Source organism: Elaeis guineensis, chromosome 6 (genome assembly GCF_000442705.2).
Source record: "Elaeis guineensis isolate ETL-2024a chromosome 6, EG11, whole genome shotgun sequence".
NCBI classification, from domain to species: Eukaryota; Viridiplantae; Streptophyta; class Magnoliopsida; order Arecales; family Arecaceae; genus Elaeis; species Elaeis guineensis.
In genome coordinates, this window is record NC_025998.2 from 15,615,833 (window position 1) to 15,629,673 (window position 13,841).

At 40.4% G+C, this 13,841-nt stretch overlaps 1 non-coding gene across 1 annotated transcript; it reads right to left on the reverse strand.

The window, feature by feature from the left end:
• Window positions 1-5,662: 5,662 nt before the first annotated feature.
• TRNAL-UAG (transfer RNA leucine (anticodon UAG)) lies at window positions 5,663-5,742 on the reverse strand. The gene has a single exon. It is a non-coding gene; the product is annotated as a tRNA-Leu (tRNA).
• Window positions 5,743-13,841: the final 8,099 nt, after the last annotated feature.

Sequence of the window (13,841 nt, forward strand, 5' to 3'; positions counted from 1 at the left end):
TGAAGTGATCATTATACTATTCAATGGTTGACATTGTAAAAAAAGATGAATCATTCTTTTATGCGAAAGATACAATCTGAATCCTTGAGGTGCAGGATGCAGGGCACCTAAGAAGTGAGTAGGAGGATCGGCCACACTACCAAATCCTAAAGTTTCTTCACAAAGTTGAGCTAACGAAGAGGGATGGACATCAAGGGATGATTGGCTAAGCTTCAAGCCTTTTTGTTGATGTATGAATCGGTGAAAAAACAACTTTGTTTGTCCCTCCATGCGGATATTGTTGAGGTGTCCACTTTGAACAACAAGCAAATATCAGTGGGTAGTTTGCTGAGGATCTTCATTCTCTACTCTCGGGGTACGATTGGGAGCCAAAGAGGTTCGGCCACTATAGATTTCTGATTGACTTCCTGAATCGTAGAGAGGTTCTATCTACTCAAAAGAGGGAGGAGGTGAAGACCAAGCATTTCTCTTTTCATATAAGCTCGTGGTCAATTTGTGATGGGGGAAACCATCATCGGCTATTCCACAAGGCCTAGATCAGATCGAGGAACGTTTCCATCCTTTATAGAATCTCTCCCTCTTCCTTAGCTTGACCAAGAATACTACCCTGCCATCGTCTTTGTTGAGGATGCAATGAAAGTCTTGGAGATTGTCGAAATCACTCACAGGGATTTCACCTACCCTGTCAGGGTTGACATTGTTGACATCTCTTCACTACACCCTCCCACATGTTGATCCTATGTGCCATCAGGACTATAAGGAATTTTTGATTATGAGGGATGATTTCTCAAGGGATGGAAACAAGCCCAGCTCTAGTCTTCCCACCCAACCCCTCCCCGACCCATCCGTGGTGTGCTGCCATGCCCAGCTCACTATAATAGCCGCACACTCCTTACGACAAGATCCTCAAAAATATGCAAGTTTTATTTTTATTATATCAAACTATATTCAAAATAAATTTTTAATTTTATTAATTCAAATAAAATATATGCCACCAATGTCTCATCATAATCAAAATCAATATTTTCTTGCAAAAATAAATTAAGCAAATATCATCTAAGATCATATATCTCTCACTATTAGGTTTCAACTCCCATAGAATCTTTTGGATATGAAAAAAATGAAAAGGATGGAGTGAGCTTTATCGGCTCAGTAAGTTACTAATATCTCTGAAGGATCAAACATAATTAATTTTTTTTTTCTAACATAGTCCTTGACCAAAATAGATATATAGACCAACATAATTTTAATTTTCAAAATATATTATATATAACAATAAAATTTAAAATTCTTTCTCAATCTTCATTGGTAACAGCCACGATCAGCCTTGTGATATGATCCAGAAGAGACTAGCCATTAATCAAATTTTAAAATAGTGCTGAGATATAGGTGTATAGGAGGAAAAGAATTTTCTTCTTGTCATTTTCCAAAAGATAAAGCGGCCAAGGAAATCAAATCTGAGAGATTGGATCACAGAGAGCTGTTAAAAACGAGAATGCACTGTTATACAGCTATTAAAAATAATGACCAATGGAGTGTCTATTTTCTTCTATGGGACAACCATATACGTCAACGTGATGAACCATATACGACGGCTTCACCCCTTTCATGCAAAGTTGGATAAGGGCCTGCATTGCCGAATGGTAAAGTGTTAATACCCTTGTGCATATTTGGCATGTTAATAAATCACAAGTTTTATTCTTTATTTGGTATGAAGGATGGATCAAAGAAAAGATAAATAAAGAAGAAAGGATCAATGAATTGAAGGATGAATGGAAATAATTTTCTCTTTTTGTTTAGTATAGAAGAAATAAAAAAAAGGATAGATGATATTTATATGATATTTTTACTTCACTATTCTTTAATAAAAAATATATCAAATTTTAGGCTTGATCTCCGGCAAATCTAGCTAGGGTTATTGGATACGGTCCGATCTAAAATATGTTGGACTAGGGAAATTTCAGATTGGGCTTTGGTCTTGGCCCGAGATTGTGGCTTGGACTTGGACTTTGCTCGTAGAACCCAGATATAAATCAGGCTTGGCCCAAGCACGATCCAACGAATCAAGGACTCATCTGATAGGGCCCACTTTGTAACCACCTTAGGTCCTTAGGGCCCCACTTGCTGCTCCACTCCATCCCCTACCACAACCCACACCTATTTCTAATCTGAGAAATTCTTTGTGCACTGCGGACGGTGTAGAAAATCCGACGTGGAGCTCACCGCCTTATCCGATTGATCTACGTAGTCATTATTTTTCAATGCGTATTTAATACCTGTAGGTCGGCTTTTTTGTTTAAAAATTTTATATGACAAAAATGCTCCTGACCTTTGAAAAGAAATTATGACATCCTGTGGCGTATTATAGCCCAGAATATCATAATATAGCCCAAGATATCATAATATGGAAGGGATATTTTTGTCCAATCACTTTTCAATATGTATTTAATGCCTGCAGCTTTATTTTTTCATTTAAAAATTTTGAATGATGAAAATATCCTATTCTTTAGAAAAAATTATGACATCCTATGCATATTACGACATTCTGCGTTATATTATGACATCTTGTAAATAAAAATTATAACTTTCTGGATGCAGGATATCATAATATGGATATAAGATGTCATAATTTTATCAAAAAATAAGGATATTTTCGTCATACAAAATTTTTAAATGAAAAAATCAATCTACAGGTATTAAATACGTGTTGAAAAATGATGACTACGTAGATCAATCGAACAAAGCGGTATGCTTCATATCGAATTTTCTACAACATCCATGATACACAAAAAATTTTCAACCCTCTTAACCCCCCCCCCCCCACCCCTCATAATGTAGCCTGCGTAGCCTTCCCTTCCCCCCTCCTACCTACCCCATCGGCTTCGCCCTCTTTCTCTCCCCCACCCCTGCCCTAGCCCTTTCCTTCCTCATCCTCTCATCCATCTTCCTCACCCCACGACTCCACCCTCCTCCTCCTCTCTCTCTCTCTCTCTCTCTCTCTCTCTCTCGCACATGCTTGCTTTCTCTTGCCCCCTTCCTCCCTCCCTGCACATTGCAGCCCTCCTCTTCCTCCTTGCTCCCACCCATCCTCCTCTCTCAATTGCCCATCAATGCATCGTCATCCCTCATGCACCATGTCTTGCTAAGCATGCTCGGACTTGACATCCGCCAAGCCTATTTGTGAATCAGGCCATGCATGAGTTTCATTTGGGCTTGAGCTAAACAATTTTGAGATTGGTTCCAATCGGAAGGCCGAACAAACATGGGGGCCAAGCTCACGCTGCATGAACGCCTGGCCCATCTGTAATCGAAGTCGGCTTTCCTTCATGGTAGCTCTCTCTCCATCCAAAGAGAGATAGCGTGGGATCAGGTTGTTAGGGAGTGTGAGCATGAGACAGAGGAGAGAAATATCACTAGACTCACTGAAAAGTTTTGCAACATGTTTTAGGATACTAACCAACTCAAGGGTTAATCCCATAAATATATTTTATGCTTAACAATTTTGAAGGCTGAGTTTAAAGTTTATTTTTGTGGAAAAAAAAATCAGACCAAAGTAAAACTCCTCCAAGTACCGGTCATTGGATTCCATTTCATTAATTTTTCAAAATTCTTTTAATATTACCTTAACGCACTTCCACCTCTTCTTATTAGTCTCTTGTAGTCTTAGATCTGTTTATGACTCTTGCCACAAAGGTCTGTCATGACATGTTCTCTGATGTGTGTGCACATACATGTTTATGTCTACTCTTAGAAGCAAACTTTTCAGTAGTGTAACATATTTTATTCAAATGGTTCGTATATTAAAAAAGATGATAATTTATGATCTGATCCATCAATTCGATTTATAAATAATTTATTTAAAATAAATTTATATTTAACATAAATAAATTTAGATCGTAAATAGATCAAAATGTCTAAGCTTATTTGTTAAATAGGTTAAAGTTTAGGTTTAGATCTTTGATCCGTTCAACTCATTTTGACCCATTTAATAATTGAATCGAGTCAATAATCTGATTTATTTAATATATTTAATCTATTTAAAATCTATTTTTGATCTGTCTAGCCAAATCCATTTAATCAATTTAATCCCTTTAATCTAGTTTGACATAATTAATAAATTGATTATGTGGGTCGAGTTGGATCATCTATTTAATAAAAAGATTAGATTTAGATTTGAATGTTTGATCCTTTTAATAAATAGATTGGATCTAGTTTGACAAATTTTTGATCTTAACATATATCCAACCCAACACACTCGACTACCACCCTTAATACTAGGCACGCTCTAATCAAGTATATATAAAAGAGCCAAAAACAATGACTCCAGGCTCTATTTTCCATGGGCTTACGCCTCCTAGGTATGTTCAAACCTTCCAACAATCTCATAATTCCTATATTTTAAGATTTTGTCTATACATAATTGTTCTTAGTTTAAACTACTCCCAATTAGAGGTTGGGGAGGTCCAGCCTCGCAACCATGCCTTCATGCGCCATATTACAGCTCGTCTTTAGAATTCTAACCAGACGGCAACGTGCCATACACCTTTGCAAAAATCGATCCACCTTGACATGAAGGATGCCTATGAATACAAGAGCGGCCCACTTTGTTTTGCATTATAAGTCATGAGAAATTCTTAGTGCAAGATAGGCGGCATACAAAATCCGACATGGAGTACACCGTCTTATTTGATTGATCTACATAATCATCATTTTTCAATGCATATTTAATACTTGCTGGTTGATTTTTTATTTAAAAATTTTGTATGACGAAAATATTTTTATTTTTTGAAAAAATTATGATATCCTATAACGTAATATAGTCCAGGATGACATAATATAGCCTAAAATATCATAATATGAGAGGGATATTTTTGTCCAACCACTTTTCAAAATGCATTTAATGCCTACCAATCGATTTTTTCGTTTAAAAATTTTAAATGATAAAAATATTTTTATTTTTTATAAAAAATTATAACAGGAGCATTTTTTCAAAGGATATAGAATGTCATAATTTTTTCAAAAAATAGAAGTATTTTTGTTATACAAAATTTTTAAATGAAAAAATTGACCTGTAAGTATTAAATGCGTATTTAAAAGTATTGACTATGTGGATCAATTAGACGAGACGGTGCACTCCATGTAGGATTTTCTACACCATCTATGATGCACAAAGAATTTTGCTATAAGTCATAGCTCGTGGAAGATATTCAAGAGATAAAATGAGAGCTCCCTTCCAAGGAAAAAATTAGACTACAGCATAGCATCGGCATCCCTCTTTGATCTACGGGAAAGATGCATTCCAAATTCTGCAAAGAACATCGTAAAGGTTTATACGCACTTTGTATTGTGAATTGTTTAAAAATATAATATATTGTAATAAGTTAAATTGGATTTTAGGATTAGTTTTAATCAATTCATAGATTAAAAAATTAAAAATTAATTTCTTTTGTTAAATATTTTAAAACATTTTTCAAAGTTGGTATGAATTTTTGATTTTTTTAAAAACCATTGTAACAAGAACCACGACTCCCTCATAATCTGCATTATGAATTTGTTTAGAAAAGTATCATTAGTTGTTTTAAAAATAATATAATTATTTAAAAGTTCAAATTGGTTTTTTAGGTTATTTTTAAAAATCTTATATTGTTAAGATATTTAAAATTGACAGCTGTGGGATTTGAACCCACGCCCTTCCGGACCAGAGCCTAAATCTGGCGCCTTAGACCACTCGGCCAAACTGTCGTACGTTGCCAAATGGGCAAAACAAAAGTTAATTTATTCTACAGATTAAGCTGAGTTCGAGACCAAGAAATCCATCTGGTATGTTTTTTCCCCCACCCTTTTTGGATAGCACAAGGAGCTGGATTGCCGTGTGTTAAACTAACATACACGAAGACAAGACAAGTCACAATCCACTGCTAGTATACACCAAAATTGCAGCAGGTAACAGAAGAAACATATACGAGAAGAAAATCAGAACCCAAGTAGCAACCTTTGACAGAACAAAATTGCAGCACAGACTGTAAAAGTTGCATGCGAAGTAGAAATAAGCATTCTAAGCGTGGATAAAAACATCCCCAAAGAGAAACTAAAAAAGGATGATATGCGAATTTGCTCCAGGCGGTGGCACGGTAGGAAGAAAAGATGGCAGGATATGAAGAAATTGCCCCTCTCCTCCATACCAACTGATCGGCATTCCAGCTGCGTCCCCTCCATAAGTAATAGGCATACCCTCCATAAGTGAGCAAAGAGAAGTTGCACAGTATGACCAAGCTGATAGGCATATCAGCTGCATCCCCTTCACAAGTGAACAAGGAGGTGACGAAATTAGTCCCATGCAACAATAGTTGAGGAGTCACCTTCTAACTAAAAATGACGGGCACCAATCTCACACACCGCATATCGGTAGCAAGCCATGCTGCATGCATGTATTGGTTGTTTAGGAGTATGGTAGGCCAAGAATTGAAGTAGGAGAGAAAATAAAAAAAAACTTTAGGAAAGGAAATAGAAAAGAATGTGCATTAGTTTCTTTGGCTTGGCTTATATCAAATGAGCATGAGTACAACCCTTTATATAGACTTCATGACTATCCTTCACATACTCTTTAGTAACCTACCAAATATTAATACAATGACTTTTCACATAACATTTCATGCATTAAAAAATATAAAGACGCATGACTCTTCATCTATCATGACTTTTAATCCCTCATGACTTATGCTGCAAATATCATTAATCAAATTTAATTTCCAACATCTCCTCTTAAACTTGATTCTTTGAAAGAGATAACTTCAAGAATTTTTCTTATTCTTTGAAAAGCTTTTACTTGCAATAGTTTAGTGAAGATGTCTGCTACTTGATCCTTAGTCTTTGTGTGCACAAGTTGTATGTTCTTCTCTTTGACACAATCCTGGATAAAATGGTATCTTGTGTCAATATGTTTGCTTCAATCATGATTGTTAGGATTTGATATCTCGAGATTCAGCCCACATTGAGCCCACAGCGAGGTTTGCGGCGAAAAATGGAGTCCAACGAGACCAAGATCACCCGAAACGGAGCTCGGATGGAGGAGATACGAACTTTTGAAGTCGGCACGAGACCCAAGGCGGCGGAGGACCGCCGGCGGCCGGCGGAGGACCGCAGCGGCGCAGCCGCAGGCGGCGGCGCGCGGGACGCGCGACCCAGGCCCACGGCCCAGGCGGGCGGGCGGCCCAGCCCGTGCGTGGGCCCGCGCGTGAGCGCGGCCCAGGCCCACGCGCTCGGGTGCGGCCCAGGCCCAGGCGGCCTACTGGCCATTTGCCCCGGTCCACCGTGGACCGGGGGGTCCACGGCTGGGCCTGTGGACCGCGTGGGCATTTCCCATGCATTTCATGCAATCCACGGTACTATTTTATGGACCAATCGTGATCAGACTGCCCAGGGAGTTTCCGGTGATGATCCGACAGTTCAGGAGGTTGATTTGACTTGTTTAGGACTCTTAAACCTAATCTAATTTAAACCCTGCTTAAGCCTTTAAAAAAGCCTATGATAACAGAGAGAGGTGTGATTCGGGTTTTCTCGTCGTACAGAGCCGTACGAACCCGAGAGGAGAGAGAGAGGCGAAAGCGCTGAGAGAGAAGGAGCAGGAGGCTTCTGGACAGCGGTCGCCAGGCACTTCAGGGGTTCAGGGGGTCTTCCAAGAGAGAGGGGCTTTTGTGAGGGGAACTTCTAGTGAGAGAGAATCGGGTGTATAAGGGTTGAGGGTGAGGTCTCCTCTTGTAAAATTTCTTTTTCATAGTGAAGTTTGCATGCCCCGTGGAGGCGAGCCCTTTTGTGGCTGATCCACATATTTTGATTGTTTTGTTTCTTCTTTCTTCCTGCTGCATCGCGTGGTACTGAAAGGATCTTGGGAGGTGGTGTCCTGGCCAGACATCCACCCGACAAGTGGTATCAGAGCAAGGCAGTACAAGGATGCAGATTGCAGTGGTAGTGAGCAAGACTGAAGATAGAGAAGACAGGAACAATCAAGATAGAGATCAGCAAGTTCGATGGTAAGAGCAATTTATCCTTATGGCAGGCAAGGGTGAAAGACGTGCTCATCCAACAGGAGTTGATCGATGCTCTCTTATGCGATGAGAATCCGACCACCATGAAGGTGAGGGATTGGAAACGGCTACAGATGCAGACGGTGAGTACCATCCGCATGTACCTGATGGATGAGGTGGTGATCCATGTACTGAGCGAGACTTCCCCGACGGTGCTGTGGTCGAAGCTCAAGGAGTTGTACATGGCGAAGTCTCTCACCAACACACTTTTCCTCTGGAGGCAGTTTTACCAACTGCGGATGACTGAGGGACGGAGCGTGCAGGAGCATTTGAGCCACTTCTAGAAGATCCTCACCGACCTCCTCAGCGTTGGCGAGAACATTGAGGAGAAGACCAGGGTGCTGGTTTTGCTGGCGTCGCTTCCCCCTTCGTACGAGTCCTTGGTGACTGCTCTTCTAGTGGAAAAGAGGACTATCAAGATGGACGAGGTCACCGCGGCGATACTCCAGAACAAGATTCTCAGGAGGGAGAACCCAGCTTCAAGCTCAGATGGCGATAGCTCAGCTTTGGTGGTTTCTGGAGGAGCAGGAGGCGGTAGACGGAGCGACAGGAGATCGCAACGAGGGCGGTCTAAGTCCAAAAGGGACTTGAGCAAAACCAGGTGTTACCGGTGTGAGGAGTTAGGGCATCTAGTCAGAGATTGCCCTCAACTCAAAAATCGGACAGTGACTGCTGTAGCGACGGCCGGCAGTGATTCAGATGGAGATGTCCTGGAGATATCTGATGAGGTATCTACTTCTTCCCAGTAGTGGATATTAGATTCTGCATGCCCCTATCATGTATGTTGTAGAGAGGAGCAGTTTGACTCCCTGGAGAACAATGAGGGTACTGTATATCTGCCGGATGGATCGAGCTGTGCGATCAGAGGCATTGGGACGGTCAGCTGGAGGACACATGATGGTGCAGTGAGGAGATTGGGGGAGGTCCGATACATACCCGATTTCAGGCAGAATCTTATCTCACTTAGCAGACTGGATTCGAGTGGCTACAGGATGGTAGCTGGTGGAGGAATCCTGAGGGTGTTACGCGGCGATAGGATTGTGCTGGAGGGGAAGAAGAGAAGCAGAGGACATTATTACCTAGCGGGGAGCCCAGTGCGAGGTGGAGCTTCGGGAGCCAGGTGGAGCCCAGAGCGAGGTGGAGCTCCAGGAGACAGATCAGGCACGAGACAGGAGACTCGGGAGGACGAGAGGCGACGTCGCAAGGTGAGATTCCTATTGCCGCAGGATGATGCCCCGAGCAGGTCTCAGGTCAGGAGGAGCACAGCATACGATGGAGATGGGATCGAGCAGCCAGACTCGACTCCCATATTTGCCCATCCATGATCAGCAGGCGATTTTCCCAGGGCATAGGGGCGAGGAGATCCAGAAGCTCTCGGAGTTTGGAGGAGGCCGAATATCGAGTCGAGGTGGAGATTGTTAGGATTTAACGCCTCGAGATTCAGTCCACATTGAGCCCACAGTGAGGTTCGCGGTGAAAAATGGATCCAACGAGATCAAAATCATCCGAAACGGAGCTCGGATGGAGGAGATACGAGCTTTTGAAGTCGGCACGAGACCCAAGGCAGTGGAGGACCACCGACGGCCGACGGTGGGCTGCGGCGGCGCGCGGGACGCGCGACCCAGGCCCGAGGCCCAGGCGGGCGGGCGGCCCAGTCGGGCGCGCGGCCCAGGCGGGTGCGCTGCCCAGGCCCAAGTGGCGTGCTGGCCATTTGCCCCGGTCCACCATGGATCGGGCGGTCCACAGCTGGACCTGTGGACCGCGTTGGCATTTTTCATGCGTTTCACGCGGTTCACGATACTATTTCATGGACCGATCGCAATCGGACGGCCCAGAGAATTTTCGGTGATGATCCGATGGTTCAGGAGGTTGATTTGGCTTGTTTAGAACTCTTAAACCTAATCTAATTTAAACCCTACTTAAGCCTTTAAAAAGGCCTGTGACAACAGAGAGAGGTGTGGTTCGGGTTTTCTCGCCGTACAGAGCCGTACGAACCTGAGAGGAGAGAGAGAGGTGAAAGCACTGAGAGAGAAGGAGCAGGAGGCTTCTGGACAGCGGTCGCCAGGCACTTCAGGGGTTCAGGGGGTCTTCCAAGAGAGAGAGAGCTTTTGTGAGAAAAACTTCTAGTGAGAGAGAATCGGGTGTACAAGGGTTGAGGGTGAGGTCTCCTCTTGTAAAATTTTTTTTTTATAGTGAAGTTTGCATGTCCCGTGGAGGCGAGCTCTTTTGTAACTGATCCACGTATTTTGATTGTTTTTTTTTTTGTTTTGTTTCTTCTTTCTTCCTGCTGCATCGCATGGTACTGAAAGGATCTTGGGAGGTGGTGTCCTGGCCAGACATTCACTCGACAATGATAGATAGGATTCTTTACCAACTCGATGGCTAATTTGTTATTGATGTGTATCTTTAAAGTTTCTTTCTGTGGCACTTGAATCTTCATCAATAAGTTTCTTAGCCATATAGCATGGCAAACACAAGATGTAGCAACAACATATTCCGCTTCACAAGTGAAGAGAGTGACAATTGGTTGCTTTTTTTAGGACCATATCAATGCGGTGTCTAAAAAAAAAAAAAAGAATCCCATGGTGCTTTTTTTATCATCAATATCTCCAGACTAATCACTATCTGAATAGCCAACCAACTCCAAAAGATTATTAGATGAATAAAATAATCCATGACTAAGAGTACCTTTGATGTAGCGTAGAATACACTTTGCGGCCTTCAAATAAGATTTCTTTGGTTCCTCTATATAACGACTAACAAGTCCAATTCTATAGAGAATATCTAGTCTTGTGTATGTGAGGCAGTGAAGACTTCCAACTAGGCTCTTAAAATATATTGGATTAATATCATTTCCTTCTCCTCTTCTTAATAGCTTCATTCCAACTTCTATCGGAGTATCAACTCTATGGCAATTTTCCATAACAAACTTATCCAAAATCTCCTTAGCATAGTGAGCTTGTGAGATAAAAATACCTTCTTTCCTTTGCTTTACTTCTAATCCTAAGAAGTGTGCCATAAGCCCGATGCCAGTCATCTCAAACTCCTTAACCATGGAGGCTTTAAATTCTTTGATCATAGAGAGACTATTTTCTATGAAAATTAAATCATCTACACACAAACAAACAAGTAGAATTTCTCCATTATTGTTAGTCTTCATGTACAAAGTATGCTTATAAGGGTATTTTGAAAAATCACTCTTAATAAAGTAGTCATCAATTCTAGCATTTCAAGATCGAGGAGCTTGCTTTAGTCTATATTAGTTTTTTTCAACTTATATATTTTACTTTCTTCATCTTCTTTTACATAGCCCGAAGATTGCTCTATATATACTTTTTCATTAAGATAACCATTTAAAAAGGCTAACTTTACATCTATTTGAAAATTTTTTCATTTATTTTGAGCTGCTAAGGAGATAATAAGATGTACCATCTCTAGACGTGCAATCGGAGTAAAAATTTCATCATAATTAATGCTTTATTTTTGTTTGTAGCCTTGTGCAACCGGTCTCTCTTTATACTTCTCTACTTTGCCTTCTGCATTTCTTTTAGTTTTATACATCCATTTTACACCGATGGCCTTATATCCTTATGGAAGATGGATGAGCTCTCAAGTGTTATTCTTGATTATATCTTGCATTTCTTCATGCATTGCTCTTCTCCATTTCTCTTCAATATTTGCTTCTTCAAATTTGATAGGATCATATCCTGCAAAAAGATAAAATATGGTAAAATCTTCTCATTAGTATCATTAAGTTTTCTCATAATATTATAGAGATCTTAAATGTTTCTTATCTTTAGAATGCTTCTGCCTTCAATACTTGCAGTTGACTCTCTTGGTGATTCTGCTTGTCTTTCTTCTTGAAATGAAGTTGGTTCTTTATTTATTAATTCCTCCTCTCCATCAATAATACTTCTGCTTTGCTTTTTTTTCTTTTTGTTTGTCCAATTTCAAATTTGCTCTTCATCAAATTCAACATCTCTAGAAAATATAATTTTTTTGTTAGAAGATTATAAAGCTTATACCTAGTAGAATTCTCACCATAGCCCAACAAGATGTATTTTTCTTCTTTATCTTCCAACTTTGATCTTTTTTGATCTGGCACTTTGACATAGGCTATACTTCCAAAAATTCATAAATGATCCACCCTTGGCTTATATTTGCTCCAAGCTTCTTCTGGTGTCATATTCTAAAGCCTTTTAAATGAAAATCTATTTAATAAGCACACAGCACAAGAAACAGCTTCTGTTAGATGTGTGCCCTAGATGCCAGATTGGCTGACACATTTTCATACAAATATAAAGATAAATTTATAATTTTGACTATAAATGAATAAAAGGGTTATTCTACTATCACATTGTGTACATTGTGTCTATGATACATCCTTTGAGTTAGTAGGAATGTTAATTCATATTTTTAAGAGTTGAAAATTTAAGGCATGAATTTACATAACTAACTCATAAACAACTCCTGACCATAGGATCATCACGAGGATGGTGATCGATCCGAAAGGTTGGTGTACGATCGCTTCCTTAGAGTAGATGTGTCTTGAGTCTACGGTGTGGAGATACCGAGCGAGAGTACAGATATTCATTGAGAATGAGAGTATTGAGCATGACCACCTCGAGCAGTCATAAGGAAGTCACCTTCTCATCGATGACTAGCTCGATGCTACAGCTGTATGTCTAGTTCTTTGATCTGAGGTACATCGACAGTTCATCTTGAGTGTATTATAGTTTGACTACACCATAACTCGGTCTCCTAGCCATTTGAAATCCTGAGGTATATGTTGGCTGAAGCATATTCATTGTAGGAATCAGATTATACCAAGATGGGATCTATCAACCTCGATAGATGAGAGTAGTCCTATGATGATCGAAAGATCGAGTCCTTAAGCCCATAGCCATGGCAGAGTGGAATAATGGAAAAGAATTTTTCATTGGGGTTTCATATCAGACTCGGATCGATCGGTTGATTCATATGACTGATGTTGGGTTTGACGAGTTCACCTTAATCCTAATTCAATCAGAACTCATGATAGAGGAACTCAATCACACCGGTAGCTGCACCGAGAGGTTCGCCTTCATTTCTGATGGGTTGCTACCATATACTGCTAGGTGTCACTGATGGATTTTGAGAGTAATTAGAATGATCTTGATGATCGATCATTCTAATTGTCTGAATCAGAAGAGTTCTGATCCATTGAAAGGAGTTTCGATGATGTCGATGATGAGATGACGACATATCTCATTACCATACGAAAATGAATCTAATTGAGTCACACAAATAAGAGTTAGGGTCTGGATGTCATCAATTGAGCTAGTCCAGTTTGATTGATTTGGATTAGATCCATTAGGTTCAAGCAAATCATGCTAGCACACGATTGAGCCTAACTTTCTCCTCGTATAATTTTTTTCATCTCGACTGAGCCAAATATGATTTGACTCATCCAGAGAATCTTGAGAAGGTTTCTCTCAGTCTGATTAGAGCCAGTCCAGCTCAAAAAAATCTTATCTTAATTGATGAGATAAATTTAAGACAACACCTGTCAATTTCTATCACCTGCCATTTTCGTTTTAGGACATCGGTCAAACATTGACTTATGGATCTTAAACTGAAGGCCACTTGGTAAGAGGTCATTGAAGAGTTTGTGTGGAGTGTCCACCTGCTAAATTAGGCCTCAAAGTGGATGCCAAGATCAGATTGGGCTTGCACCCCAAGTGGTTAAGGATAGAGTCCCATGAGATGAGGACTCTA